This window comes from Rhinatrema bivittatum, chromosome 7 (genome assembly GCF_901001135.1).
Source record: "Rhinatrema bivittatum chromosome 7, aRhiBiv1.1, whole genome shotgun sequence".
Lineage (NCBI taxonomy): Eukaryota > Metazoa > Chordata > Amphibia > Gymnophiona > Rhinatrematidae > Rhinatrema > Rhinatrema bivittatum.
In genome coordinates, this window is record NC_042621.1 from 141396108 (window position 1) to 141411268 (window position 15161).

The 15161-nt window shown below is 43.0% G+C and overlaps 1 protein-coding gene across 1 annotated transcript in view; it reads left to right on the top strand.

Annotated features, from left to right (window-relative positions):
- Window positions 1-645: 645 nt before the first annotated feature.
- CNGB1 (cyclic nucleotide gated channel subunit beta 1) overlaps window positions 646-15161 on the top strand; it is a 106850-nt gene continuing 92334 nt past the window's right edge. The window contains exons 1-4 of the mRNA XM_029609273.1: window positions 646-1282; window positions 12635-12740; window positions 13158-13181; window positions 14769-14811. The gene's annotated coding sequence lies outside the window, so the exon portion shown is untranslated. The remainder of the gene's footprint in view (window positions 1283-12634; window positions 12741-13157; window positions 13182-14768; window positions 14812-15161) is intronic.

Sequence of the window (15161 nt, forward strand, 5' to 3'; positions counted from 1 at the left end):
TGTGTAGCAGCAGATTCAGGTCCTGTGAACATTTGCTTCTCACACAGAGGTAGTGAGCTGGTGAATTTAGGGTCGCCACCTGGCTCCATGCCTTGAAGAGCAGTTCAGTCCTCGGTTTTACCCTATTGAATGCAGAAACTTGTAGTTCTGATTGTCTCGTTGGTGGTTTATCTGGGAACTTATGACATGGAGCCAGAAGGGGGGGTTGATATTAATGTTATATTGGAGATGAGCATGTATTAATACCAATCATTTATCTTCCAAAGGCTACGAATATTATATCATGAGAGTGAAAGCAAGGAAGAAATCAACACGGCAGAGTAAGTCTTTTTCGCACTGTCCTTAGACATAAACTGCACGGGACCTGCATTTCCAACAAAATGGGAACACTAGCCTGGACTGGTGGGGAGGGAGCAATGCTAGAGACCCTTTGTTGAGCCTAGGAGGAGCCTTCTTTGCAGAAAAAAGGGAAAAGCACAAGGCAAACACAGTCAGGGCGGTAAGCATGTGCCGACAAAAGGTCCTTAGTGGCTGCCCAGCATCTCCTAGCAACACATTCCGTTGCCCTGGCAACAGGTTGCATCTCTTAGCAGCCACAGCGCCTGCGCTCCCCCAGGAAGATCAACCCCCATCCCATCACTTCCAAAAAAAAAAACAACCGAGCTCCAGTGCTGACTGCCGAGGAGGCTGAATGTCAAGGGCTGATTCCTGTAAGCTGCGACTGACTTGATCCCAGACTTGATTCCCTGGCTTCGATCTTGAAACACAATCCTTCTGCAGGTTTCGGCTCCAAATGGGCAGAAAAGTAGAGGTTTCACCTCACGGGATAACGGCACCTCTGTGTGCATGCTGCAGATAACAAACGAGCTTTGGTCGTGTCAGAGTTTGCTCCGTTTATGCTTGGTGTGACCACTTTATGACAGCACATTTCTGTTCTTGTGTGCAATCGAGTTCTGCTGCCGGGGAGCTGGATCATGTTCCATAGACGGCTGGAAATTAAACTTGTGCATAGAAAAGGCTTGAACTAAGGTGTCAAACAGTACCCGCCTCATCGATTTACGAACAGCATCGCTAATAATTTGGAGGGGAAGTAATTGCAGATATTCTTCTGGGAAGTGGGGAAAAAAACCCAACCCCTAGCCACCATGCTGCCCTCTACTCAAAAAGTTTCTTTCAAAAGCATCAGAGGAAAGGGATTTAAACATAGACGCTAAGCTGGCTGTGGCTCACAATTGGGCTGTACGCTGATGGTGGAAGGGAGCACGCTTGGAAACATACAAAGGTATTTAAACACTTTCCTTTGTTCATTTTTTTTTGTCTAACCCTGATGCTAGTTTCAGGATGGAGCTGAAATATTAGTTCTGCAAAGGATGACTTTGATTCTGGACTGTCTTGATCAGGTCAAGTTCTTACGTGATACCTTTTTCACATCTGGAATGGCTGGCGACCGTACTAGACTCTTTGCAGATCTACTCAGTCCCTTAGCTGTAGACTCCTGTATCTGGCAGGTGTCTCCTGCTCTCCCACAAGTTGAAAGCAAACACCTTCCAATTTAATGTTCTCAGGTAGGATGTGGCCAATCTTGGAGTCACTTTCTGAAAGTAGCCCGGGGGGTGACATTCACAGTGGATCCTCCAAGGCCAAGAAGATCTGCAGACCCTACTGTAGGGCCCAATGATCTCCCTCATCCCAATCCCTGGAAAAATCTGAGGATTCAGCTAGGAAGTGGGAGGGTTCCTGCTCTTCCCTGCCCAGTGGAGAGAACGGCTGCCACCTCTGTGGATTATGCTACTTCCTTCCCTCAAAAAAAACAGAACACATCACTGCTGCTGCCACTGGACAGCAGGAATCCTGGGACCCAATTCAAAGTAATATAGGCCGCACGTATGTCCCACGTAAAGAAAATGTATGTGTTGAAAAAAAATTAATTTTGTTGGCTGATGTGGCTTTTTTCTGTTATCTGGTTCCCTTCTGCACAGGACATATCCCTGATAGTGTAGTTTGAATTGGGTAGGGATTACTTTGGGGTGAGAAAACATATAGAATGTGTTTCTTGGCTGTCAGAGAACTGTATCTTTAGCAAGAACTGGTAACGCTTTTTCCTGGGGCAATTCATAGACCCTTTACAAACTATTTGCCTGCTACGCTTGTTCCCACCATGTGAAAAGGTGTCCCAGATTTCACCATCAAAAATCTGGTGACCTTGAAAGAGTGCTGGTGTGCATGTGCTTCAGTTGTTCTCACGTACGGGGAAGGAGACCAGACAAGAGCTGGATGGCTGCTTTCTCAGAGCTCCAAACTGTGGATTCTGCCCTGGTGGAGGAAAATGCCTGCCTGGGGCAGTCCCTGCTGAAGCATCGTAACAGGCCAGATGTGGCATGCAGCCACCTAAGTACTGGGGTCAGGGATTGCCACTGACCTGTGTAAACCAAGCTTTTAGTGGTGGAGCACTCGGCAGATTGACCCTCCTGCTAGCTAAGCACTAGAAGTAAGGTGAGTCTTGGGCAGCAGGCAGGAAGGGGAATGAGATGAGGAATATTCAGTAGAGGCTCAGATAAGCTGGCAGTGAAGAGCAAGGGAGCTTCCAGTAAGGGACTTTATATCTTTCTTTGCATGGACAATGAAAACAGCAATAGGCCATGTCTCGAGCTGTTTTTTTCCCAGCATATAGCACACTAAACACAGCCAAGAGTTCTAGGAGAGGAAGGGATAAAGTGTGTTTTGCTGAACAATTTTTCTCTTAAAAATTGCTCTCCCTTGCCTGCTCTATATTTTTCTGCTTTTGACAACCTAGAGTTTGGCTCATTCTTTAAGACCACATGTTTTTGAATACCCCTTTTCTGATATTTCTCAAATAACATTTTGGAGAGTGCTCCATGGCATGTTTATTGCTTTGCATGGATTTTCAGTCCATTTATCAGTAGGGATATCATTGCAAGATTCGGGGAAGCATGGTTTTTCTCAGAGGTGAACCTGATCAACTTCTTTGGGTGACCAGAGAGTTGGACCAAGGGAGAGCACTAGATATAGTATACTTGGATTGCAGTGAGGCCTTTTATATTGTTCCACATAAGTGGCCTGTAAATAAATTGAGCACCCATGGTATGGACCCTAAAGTGGCTGACTCGGTTAGAAACTGTTTGAGTGGGAAGCGACAAAGTGTAGTGGTAAATGGAGTTCACTCCAAGGAGGGAGGTGTTACTAGTGGAGTGCCTGAGGGATCAATCCTGGGACCAGTTCTTTTCAACATTTTGGTGACAAAATTGTGGAAGGATTGTTGGGTAGGGTTTGCCTTTTTGCCGATGATTCCAAAACTGTAACTGTTATGTAACGGCCTCGAAAGGCCTTGCATTCTGTTACATGTGGGGTGTTTTAGTGTGCCCATGGACCTCAGCCCCGCCCCAGACGGATCCAGGACCGAACCGAGGGTTGACGGCGTGTTCCAGCATGGCTGACGGTCTTACCCTCTGCAGGTTTGCAAGCTCCCAAGGCCAACAACAGGATGATGTTGGAATGTGAATGGTCCTCCGACCATTCCGAGCCCTTTCGGACCTGCCGCTTGGATCTGCATGGAGCAGCAGGCCAGCCTGAGGATGAGGGCAGACGGAGGCCTTGACACGAAGACATGACACCAGGGCTGATGCAACGGCATCAGAGACAAGGAACTTGATGAAGTCCAGACGAGACGAGAAGCTGAGAAGGAAGACATTGGCACTGTCTTTCAGGGCGCCCTACACAGCCCACCTTCACGGGCGGACCCAATGGGCTGGTCATGGACCACCCTGTCCCACTGCATGCCCTACACAGCCCGAGGAGGCTGGTCACGGGCCACGCTGAGAACGGGACGAGCGCAGGGAAGAATCCAGTCGAAGTGGGACCCCGACGACGAAGCCAGATGTCGCCCGAAGCACCACAAAGGCTGGCAGGACATGACGGCTCAGGAGCACAGGACACCAGTCCACTGCCGGCATCTCCCATGATGAAGCTGCGTCACCCGGAGATCCACGGCCGGCAGAACAGAAGGCTCTGGAGGAAACACGAACATCAAGGAGGGCTGGACACCAAGGAAGCTGGGACATCAGGAAGCAGAGGATCAAGACGAGACACCAGGACACCTGGACGAGGCCCTCAGGCACGAAGGCATGGCATGACAAGGAACAGACAAGACGAGGCACTCCATGGAGAAGATAAAAGACCAGACGGAGCTCTGGCAGGCAGGAGCCTCCAGAGTGAAGTAACTCCGATGCAAGGCCAGGCTGACTGGAAGTTGAAGTTCTTTTATAGGGCTGTAGACCGGCGACTCCCTGGGAGGAGTTTGGATGGCCCACACCTAGCTGGCCCTATAACTACGGAGGAGTGCTGTGGGCCGGCCCCTAGGGAGAAGGGCGAGGCTCAAACCAGGAAGTCCATGCAAACACAAGCAGCCTCAGGCAGGCCCCAGAACATAGAGGCCTCTCAGGCCCTGGAGCAAATCTTGGATAGTTCGTAGGCGAGACCCCAGCTTCGGAGCGGCCTCCAGGAAGAGGTAAGGAGCCTCCTGTAGCGGAGGGTTCATAACAGTACAGGGTAAACAACCAGGAAGGTGTGGGAAATATGAGGAGGGATCTAGCAAAGATCAAGGAATGATCTAGGGTATGGCAGCTAAAATTTAATGATAAAAAATGTAGAATTCTGTATTTAGGATGCAAAAACCCAAGGGAAAGGTACAGTATTGGGAATGAAATTCTTCTAAGCACGAAAGAAAGGGATCTGTGAGTGATTGTATCTGATGTTCTGATGATCTTAAGGTGACCAAATAATTGAATAAAGCAACAGCAAAAGCCAGAAAGATGCTTGGCTGCATAGGGAGAGGAAAGGTCAACTGAAAAAGGGAGGGAATGTTGCCCCTGTATATGTGCCTGGTGAGACCTCATTTGGAATACAGTGCACAATTCTGGAGACCGCGCCTTCAAAAGGACATAAACAGGATGGAGTCAATTCCGAGGGTGGCTACCAAAATGATCAGTTGTCTTTGTTCTAAAGCATATGGGGATAAACTTAAAGATTTAAACATGTATACCTTTGAGGAAAGGCGAGATAGGGGACATAAGATAGAGACATTCAAATATCTGAAAGGTTCAAATGCACAGGAGGCGACATCTTTCAACAGAAAAGAGGATCTAGAACAAGGGGTCATGAGATGAGGGGGAAAGGGGGTGGACACAGGAGTAATCCTAGGAAATATTTCTTTACAGAGAGGTAGTGGATGCATGGAACAGCCTCCCAATGGAGGTGGAGGAGGCAAAAACAGTATTTGAATTTAAGAAACTATGGGATAAATAGGGGATCTCTGTGGGCGTTATGGGAATTGTAAAACTTAATTAGTTGGGCAGACGGGCAGACTGGATGGGCCATATGGTATTTTTCTGCCACTATGTTTCTATGTCTGATACATATATTTTGTTTTTGCTTCCACTTATTTATACAAGCAAACTGATCTTTCATCAGGAACTAGTGGGCTTTTGTTTTCCTTGAGCTTGGATGGAAACCTTTTCTGACATTGCTGAGATTACCGAGTGAGAGTGTCTTTTCTAACAGACAGAGGTGCAGAATCAATTCTATTTAAGGCAGATAATGTAGGATTCTGTAACAGATAAACCTGAGGATTTGATAGAGGACAGAAGAGGCTTAAAAGAAGAACAGGACTGACTCTGACATGGATTTATTACTCTTAGCCAGAGGATTCTGCATAAGGCCTCAACCAAATACCAGCAGGCAAAACATTGGTGTCTGAAGGAAAAGGCATCTGGCTCCTATCAAGTTTCTATAGATCTAGTTTTAGGGTCAATACACTAAACTGCATTAACAATAGTGCAAGCATTAATGCGCATTAACAGCTTTAGCTGGAGTTAATGTCAACGTAAAATCTGTGCTGATGAAATAATGAGATACAGAATTATCCTAAATAGCTCATTTATTATTAGTGCAGTGAAAAACTACACGTTAAAAATGTGCAAACTATAATGCAGACCCTTAATGTAAAAATCTTTACTACACCTGAGGGAGGAGTAGTTGACTTTTTGTGTTAATGTCCGCATTAATGCACATATTTTAATGCAGGTGTATTAACACATGCTGCATTTGCATCTCATTATTGGTCGTTAATACACGTATTAAACACATTTTTAATGCTCATCATTGGCCAAAGTTAAGTCTCTTTGGTACATCGGCTTTAATGTCAGCATTTGAAGAAATCAGGCATGAGCTTGTACAACTAGAAGAGACAACTTAGAATTGTACATAGTAACACAACGGAGAAGAAAACTACATTTGTATCTCATTGTCTTAAAGTAACAGAATCACAGATAAATAAGAAAATAGAAAAGTAAAAGGAGAAATTCAGGATTAACACAGAAGTGAAATATTGTGCTATGCTAATGACTGCCCACAGAACAACCACGTTCTTCTTTGAGTGGGATTCAGGAAAAGGGTGACCTAGCAACTTCATATTCCTCGGCATTTGATTGGAAGGGAGTTAGGTCAATAAGAGAGAGCCAACAGACTGGTACAGCTTTATCAAGGGCAAGCCATCCGAAAAGAAAGGGAAGGGAGAATTAGAAGAAAGAGACAATCGCCCCTGAGCGCAGGACATGTATTTCATCCGGTAGAGAGATGAGGCCTCAGAAGATACAAGTTTTAAGAACATAAGAACATAAGAAATTGCCATGCTGGTCCATCAAGCCCAGCATCCTGTTTCCAACAGAGGCCAAACCAGACCACAAGAACCTGGCAATTACCCAAATACCAAGAAGATCCCATGTTACTGATGCAATTAATAGCAGTGGCTATTCCCTAAATAAACTTGATTAATAGCAGTTAATGGACTTCTCCTCCAAGAACTTATCCAAACCTTTTTTGAACCCAGCTACACTAACTGCACTAACCACATCCTCTGGCAACAAATTCCAGAGCTTTATTGTGCTTTATTCTGCTTTCCATTTGGAATGATCCTGCCGCTTAGCCCACTTCACTGTGCACTGCACTTAGCAGAGACTCAAGTTCAGATCTTCCACCTGATGGGCGTTGACGGGGGTCAGAGGCACCATGGAGGTGACTCGCTTGATTTTAGGGAGAGAAGGAATATGATTGCCACTACAGGTGCCAACTCCTGTTGACCAAAGGAGCAGGGTTGAGGGGCCTCAGAGGAGACTTCTGTCCAGCCCTTCTGGCTAGTGAGGGCACATGGCGCCCAGTTATACCATCTGGGCTGGGGCTGTAAAGAGCGAAAAATGGGATATACATTTTTAAAAAGTCTCGATGTCCTTCCTAACAGTTTGACATATTTTTATTTCAGACAGAAATGTTCACTTAACATTGAAAATGAAGGCTTTTAGAACCTGTCTAACTCGATAACCGAAATCTGTTTATAACGCCTCCACTAACCTTTGTTAACACATTGTTAAACATCGAAACTTGTAAACTGTTGTGATGGCGAAACAGAATGACGATATGTAAAACTTGATAAATAAAACATGCAGGAGAGTGCAGGGAGTGAGGAATCCGATAGCGAAAATGCACTTACACCGAAAAGTATTTCTATTCCCCCTATTAAGGATTCCTTTCTAGAAACCTTCTGCATATTGGTAAAAAGGGATGCAGGTGAGTACTCAGGGCCAGTGCAAGGGTATTAGGCACCCTAGGCGAACCTTCTGCTTGTGCCCTCCCTCCCCCCCCACTGGTCCAGGTCCAGCCTTGACCTCATTCACTCAGACAGGCCCCCTCTCTTACACACACTTAGGTTCCTTGAATCATTCACACACACACCCTTACACAGGCTCCCTCCCTCTCTCTCACTAACACCATTGCTCTCTCATAGACACACGATCCCTCTCACTCACACTCACACACACAGAGGTGCCGCTCATGGCCCACCAGACTCTGCTTCTCTCGGCTGTGAGTGGGATGGGCTCCGCTTGTGCCTCTGTATGGCTGCTCTTTGCTGCCCCTAATGGCTAGCGCCCTAGGCGACTGCCTGGTTCGCATATTGGAACGCACCAGCTCTGTAAATACTCATGTAGAAAGTAGCCACACATTGCAAAAGATGAACCTTAAAAGGATTATAGAAGGATAAGAACATTATCATTAAACCTGCTGACAGATACTGGGTTAGGCCAAGGTCCATCAAGCCCAGCATCCAGTCTTCGACAGTGGCCAATCCGAGTCACTAGTACCTGGCAGATCCCATAAAGTACATCTAATTCTTGTTACTCATTCCCAGGGATAGCAATAGTTTTCTTTAGTGTACCTGGCTAATAATGTGCCATGGCCTTTTCCTCCGGGAACTTATCCAAATCGCTATGCTAATCATCTTGATCGTGTCCTCTAGTAACAGATTCCACAGCTTGATAGTGCACTGAGTTAAACAGTACTTTCTAGGATCTGTTTTGAATGTGTTGGTTGTTAGTTTCTTGGAGTGTCCTCTTGTTTTAGTAATATTTGAAAGGATAAATAACTGTCATTTATTTACCCATTCCACCTCACTCAGGATTTTATAAACTTCTATCATGTCCTTTCTCAGCCATCTCTTTTCCAACTGAAGACAAGATGCTGAGCTCAATGGACCTTGGTCTAACTCAGCATAACAATTCTTATATTCTAAAGAGCTTAACCACTTGTAGAATATTTTTTCTTACCTAAATCAGTTTTTATTGTCTTAGAATGTTCCATCCCCTTTATCATTTTTTGTCATTTTCCTCTACACATTTTCTATTTCTGCTATGTCTTTCTTGCAATGGGGTTACCAGAACTGCCCACAATACACAAGATGCGGTCGCACCGTGGCTTGATAGAGGAAATATGATATTTTCCGTTTTAATCTCCATTCCTTTTTGGATCATTCCTAACATTCTATTTGCTTTTATGACTACCATTGCACACTGAGCCGAGGATTTCAAAGTATTGTCCACAAGGTCTCCAAGGTCCTTTTCCTGAGGAGTGACTTCCATTAGAGAATCCAGGTTCGTGTACCTATAGTTGGGATTATTTGTCCTATGTGCAACACTTTGCATTCATTCACATTAAATTTCACCTGCCATAATAAGGGCCTTCTGCAGTTCCTCACAATCTGTCATAACAATTTTGAATAAATTTTGTGTCATCTGCAAATTGGTCACCTCACTTGTCGTTCCCTTTTCCAGATCAGTTATTAATATGTTAAACAATACAGGTCCAAGACCAATCCCTGTGGTACTTCACTAATAACTTTCTCCATTTGGAAAACTGACCATTTAGTCCTATCTTCTGTTTCCAGCCTTTTAACCAGTTACCAGTCCACAACTAGGGTTTCCAACTGGCTCCAGATTTTCAGGATAGGTTGATCCAGTCCTGGTTTTACCCCACTGTATGCTAGGATTTATTTTGATTTGCCTATTGCATTCCCTAAGAAAATCAAGATTATAAGTACCTGCATTGTACAAATCTCATCATTGTGTGAGTTTCCTCACTCTGAAGGACATCAAATCTTCACAAGAGTGCACTGTTCTGTTTGTACGTTTCACTCTGCTTGTCAAAGTGGCCCCTAACCCCTACACTACTACCTAAACCTCACCTCGAGTTACTAGGTGGGCCTCCTATAGTAGCATAAATAGCTAAGTACTACAAGGCCCTTATAGGTACTCTCTCTCTCTCTCCACAATTTGTGAAAAAATCCACCATAACATGAGTTGGAAAATGACCTCCTATGTAAAAGTTAGTAACATTAGATTCAGCAGAAGTATTTTTAGGAAGAAGCAATAACCTACAAACAGAAGGTAGTTGGTCTGAAGAAAAATCCAAACTTTCCAAAAAAATATCTTTTTAAAGTCGCTTCCAGAATGTCCCCCATACGCTTAAGAAAATTAAATAATCTCAAATTCTTGGTATAATTTTCAAGATGTTCTATCATTCTTGAAAGAGTATTACAGTCCTTAACTGTAGCCAGCCACATTGAAAACTGAATTTGCTTCAAGTTGTCTTCAATAACAGACGCTTTAGAGCTAAGAACAGCTATTTGACCTTCACTGTTGGAAATCAATCATTTGAATTTAGATGAAAGAACATCCGTTTTTTGTATAGAAGAGTTCAGGGACTTCCCAAAGCCTGTGATTAATTCCCAGAGGGAACCTAGTGTTACTACGGCCAGCCGAGCTGGAATCACAAGAAAATCACAGGAAGGAATGCTTAGACTTACCCAGGGCAAAGCAGGTGAAAAAGTTCCATCCCGAGTTCAAAGCAACTGGGGGAGAAGGGAAAGACGCCAATCGACCTTCCTCGTGAAAATCTTCCAGAGATGAAATTGAAAGCAGCCGCTCCGGTGCACCCGTACTGCCAGCTCTCTCTACCGTGGTGCCTTCTGCCACAAGAAAGGTAGGCACTATGGAGCTGGAAGGGGAATCACAACTCTGTGCCGGCGGAGGTCGAAAGTTCAAAGGACTCAAAAACACTTCTGCAGGTGACCGCGGGTCTCCCTCACAGCGGGGCACATCAGGGTCATTGGTTCCTTGAAATGCTGAAGATTGGGAGGTGAAAGCTGTAATGAGCTGCTGTCCCGAGGGATATAAGGGTTCATAGGGGTAAACCCTAACCCATCCCTTACGCTTTGAAGGCCTAGTTCCAGAGAAGAAACTGTAGAAGTAGCGAGGTAAAGAGCAGCAGCTGAATACCTCCTGTACCTTGCCAACATCTTGCCCCTCTCCAGAAGGTTAAATGCCTTCTGAATATCTAAATGCACTATATCATTTGGATCACCTTTATCTGCATGTTTATTTACATCTTCAAATAAATCTAAAACATTTGTAAGACAAAAACATCCTCTTGCTAAAACCATGTTCACACTTTCCTATTAAGCCATTTCTATCTATGTGGCCAGTGATTTTGCTTTTAAAAATGTTTTTTTTATCATTTTACCCAGCACCAATGTCAGACTCACCTGTTTATAGTTTCCTGGTGTCACATTGGCCACCTTTCAGGCTTCAGAAATCACGGCTATTTTAAATGATAGGTTATAGATTACTAGTAATAGGTTAACAATTTCATGTTTTAGTTCTAAAAGAACTCCAGAGTTCTAAAAGGAGTGGATGCCTTCCAGTCCCAGTCATTTGATATTCTTCAGTCACAGATATTTGTTTTAGTTGCTCAGGACCTCCACCTTTAAAGCATGTTTCAGGCGTAGATATGTTCCCAATATCCTCCTCCGTAAAGACCAAGGCAAAGAATTCATTTAGTTTATCTGTTATTTCCTTGTCCTCCTTGAACACCCCTTTTGCCTCTCATCTAGCAGCCTCAGCTAATTTCCTCACAGGCTTTTTGCTTCAGATGTACTTGAAAAAGATTTTATTAGTTTTTTGCCTCACTTTCAAGCTTTTACTCAAAGCATTTTTTGGCCTATCTAACTACTGTTTTACATCTAACTTTCCAGCGCTTATACTCTTGCCTATTTTCATCATTTGGGTTTGCTTTCCATTTTTTGAACAATGGTCTTTTAGCTTTAAGTGCCTCTTTTACCTCACCATCTCACCATTAAACCACACTGGCAATCATTTGGTCTTCCTTCAATCTTTTTTTAATGCATGGAATACATTTTATCTGAGCTTCCAAAATGGTATTTTTAACAATGCCCATGCCTCATGCAAACTATTAAACCTTTGCATCCTCTCCTTTCAGATTTTCTAACTAATTTCCTCATTCTATCATATTCTTCCTTTTTAAAGATATATGCTACTATAGGTAGTAGTTTTAACTAATGTCCTCCCTCCAGTGATTATGTTAAATTTAATTGTATTATGATGACTATTGCTTAGTGGCCCCACCAGAGTAACTCCTCACAGCAAGTTATGCATTCCACTGAGGAAACCAAGCACCAATGTAAAGTAGCCACTTCTCTCATTCATTTTAGGATCAGCTGCTCCGTGAAGCAGTCATTTATGGCATCTAGAAATGTAACCTCTCTAACATGTACTGATGAGACATTGACTCATTCAGTTGAAATCTCCCATTATTATTGTGTTGCAAAATTTGTTTTTTTATTTTCAGCTAGTATTTCACAGCTCCTATGGCTGGTAATATATTCTTAGCAGTGTGGACTTTTATAACTGGGTAGACTGTTTGGCCAATTGATATTTATCTGCTGTCATCTACCAAATTACTATGTAAACACATTTTGATCTCACTTTAGATGCAAAGCAAAGGGTAATTACATAAGACTTACACTGTTCCTTACACTGTTCCTAAGTTCCATGTTAAGATGTTAATCCCCCTTTGTTATCCCCCTTTGTTATAATCTTCCCGGCTCACAAATAGAGCCTTCTCCTAACTGCAACCTCTTGTTGCAACCTGTTACGCTTGTTGTTCCTCTTTTCCCCGTCCCTGTTCATTGTATTTTCTACCTTTTTGTTCTAATGTAAACTGATATGATGTGCATTCTAATATCGGTATAGAAAAGCTGTTAAATAAAACAAAATAAATAAGACTTTCCTTAGGAAAGGGGATGGATAGTGTTTAGTTGCCTAAATGAGTAGCTTGTGAGTGCAGTATCCTGCAAGCTGGTTTGCATTTATCAGGTTTCATGAAGCATCCATTCAACCTCCTGGTTCCTTTATTTTGGAATTCATTGCTACAGACTGGTACAAGAGGGTCCAGCTGAGTTCTCTGACACCACTACCTCAGTTCTTCACCAGACTGAAGAGGAAACAGAGGACACTGACCCGACAGACTATTTTTCACAGGTAAGAATTCACTTCCTGCCATAAAATAATAGAAGAGAGCGACCAGAATGCTGTAGGATCAGTACCATAAGACCTATGAAAAGGGACTTAACAATCTAATAAGTAAGTATACCTAGAGAAGAGGGGAAGATGGGAGACATGATAGAAACATTCAGATACCAGTGAGCATGTGAGCTGGTAGTTAGAATTACAAATTAAGAAACAGGAGACTTGGGATCAAATCCTGTTTCTGCTGGTTAGCAAGGTACAGCATTAGAGTTATCAGGTAAGTGACATTATCTTCTGAATATAATACCCATTTAACCACTATTTATCACAGTATTTACTAAACTAATGAGATGAGGAACATTGCTGAATTAAAGTGTGGCAGCACTCTGTTTTCAATTCATTTTAATTTTTATATTCTGCTTTTCACAGCACTTCACAGCGGATTACTTACAGGTACTGTAGGTATTTTCCTATCCCCAGAGGGCTTATAAGCTAATGGCCAGATTCATTAAGGCTTTTCTCCCATTTTGTGTACAAATCGACTCTTTTCATCATTTATAAGGTCTAAAATTCTTTAATGAGGTCAATTTTACAATGAATACCTCTGAATGTGTCTGTAACAACCCTCTCCCAACCCCAAATCACCTCCCGAAAACTCACCCCGAATCAAAGTGTCCCCGTACAATACTTTATATATAGAGACTCAGACTGAGCCTTATAAAAAGGTTCTCTCTCTCTCCCCTCCTCTAACAGGAGCAGCTCCCCTGCAGCCCTCTTACATGCATGCATACACACAGCTTTGACAATCTACCTCTTAGTGAATCAGGTAGGTACTAAGTTTGCACCTTATGCAATGGAGGATAAAGAAACTTGTCCAAGGTCAAAAGGAGCAACAGTAAGATTTGAACCTTGGTTTCCCCAGGTCATAACCCACTGCATTAACCATTAGGATAATCCTCCCTTCCATGCAATCATATACTGAACATATTCAAACACAGTCAGTTAGGTTTGAAAGTTAGCCAGATACATGTAGTTGGATAACTTTAAGCAGGTATATTCAGCAGGACATTTATCCCACTGAATATACGGGACAAGTTATCTGGCTAACTTGTCCACTAAACGGTCTACTGAATATTGGCCTCCCTCTGTCCTCTCCTCTAGGGTATATATATTTAATAGGGATGTGCTGTTTTAAAATGACATTTATTTATTTATTTATGTATGTATGTATGTATGTATGTATTTATTTATTTAGAGATTTTTATATAGTTGTGGACATCATATCAAAATATCAACCCCATAAGCAAGGAAATGAAGAGACAGTAAATAAAATATTTGATTATTATCAGGTTGGTCTGAGCAGATTGTAGCTTGCCATCGTTCTACCTCCAGAGACTGAGTGAATGTTCCCCGGTCAGGGTTTTTGGGGGTTTTTTTGTAATACATCTTTTGTTAGCTTTATCACAAACTTGACATTCGCCACAGTGTAAAAAATGCAAATTTACAAAAAAGATCATTTACACTGTGATAAAGTTTACTACAATTGAGCTTTACAGTAGCCATAACAGCTTACTACCATACAGCTTAGCTGCACAAATAAGAGAAGTTGCACAAAAATTCAGTGGCTGAAGCACAGAGAGATAAATTGACTCACCTAAAGTCACACAGAGAGTCAATGACTCTCAGCGCTAACATCTGTGAGGCCCTAGCAGTGCTGAACCAAGAATCAGATGGGCAGCAGAAGCTGAGGACAGGGGACACAAGTAGACTTAAGAAGCAACCACTACTTATTACTGCATGATAGCATAAGATCTATAGTATTTACTGATTGGGCTCTTGCCAGGTGCTTGTGACCTGGACTGGCCATGGTTTGAAACAGCACACTGGGCTTGATGGACCCTCGGTTTGACCCAGTAGGGCAAATTCTTATGTTATTAGCTTATGCCTGGGAGACGCTTTCACTGCTGATTTGAGGATCAAACTTAGAACAGGAGGACATGCTAGACTGTCACTAAACACATTTCTTTGTCTTTCGTGAAGGTGCTACAGGAGGCAGCTGACACTGTTGACGTGGCCAAAGAAGGTATCATACGCTTAACATTCAGCCAGTTGTTTTTTCACCAGCACAAACCTCTTTCCTTCAGAATCTGAGCCAGTGTATCCCAAGTCTTAAAAGGCTCCCCTGCATTCTGTGTCAGTGATAGGCATCATTTGGAAGCTGAGGATGGATGGGTCTTCTATGTGCTATGCCGGCTGTCTCGGGATTTGTGTCTGGGAAAGTCTCACTGTGGCACAGGAGGGATATGCAGGCCAAATACATTTGTTTCAGTTCATTTCGTTCATTTCTGGGATTGCTTTTTTCTTTGTGTTTCAGTTTATTTAATGTTTATTTCAGTTCGGTTCATTTCCCAAACCAAAACAAATCATTAAAAG